Source organism: Propithecus coquereli, unplaced genomic scaffold (genome assembly GCF_000956105.1).
Source record: "Propithecus coquereli isolate 6110/MARCELLA unplaced genomic scaffold, Pcoq_1.0 Scaffold1400, whole genome shotgun sequence".
Lineage (NCBI taxonomy): Eukaryota > Metazoa > Chordata > Mammalia > Primates > Indriidae > Propithecus > Propithecus coquereli.
In genome coordinates this window covers 18,526-18,970 of record NW_012138304.1, presented here as the reverse complement: position 1 = coordinate 18,970, position 445 = coordinate 18,526, and positions in this window count along the sequence as shown.

Sequence of the window (445 nt, the reverse complement as noted above, 5' to 3'; positions counted from 1 at the left end):
GCTAACTGGGGAAAATGATCATCCAAAATTTCCTTTTGAAGAAGAAGTGTTTTGAAACAAGACAGCTGTTTCCAAAATACTTGAATTTTTTGCCATATATCATATATAGACTTAGTTTTACCTTGTGAATCGTTTTGATTTGACAATGATACCACACAGAAATGCTGCATTCCTATAGAAATCTTCTTTCAATAATTCACATTGTTGATTCTGTTCTTCATAAAATTTAACTATCTGTTGTCCCAGAGATAAAATCTTGGCTAGCATCTGTCCCTGTGATAGCCAACCCACTTTAGAATGATACAGCAAATCCACACTGAACACCTCATCATTCGACTTTAGCATGTTAGAAAACTGATGATGTCCTGTGCATTTGGATGAATATAGTTAACAATGTTTATAAGTTGTTGCAAAGTGTCACTTAAAATAGTAGCTTCAACACAGA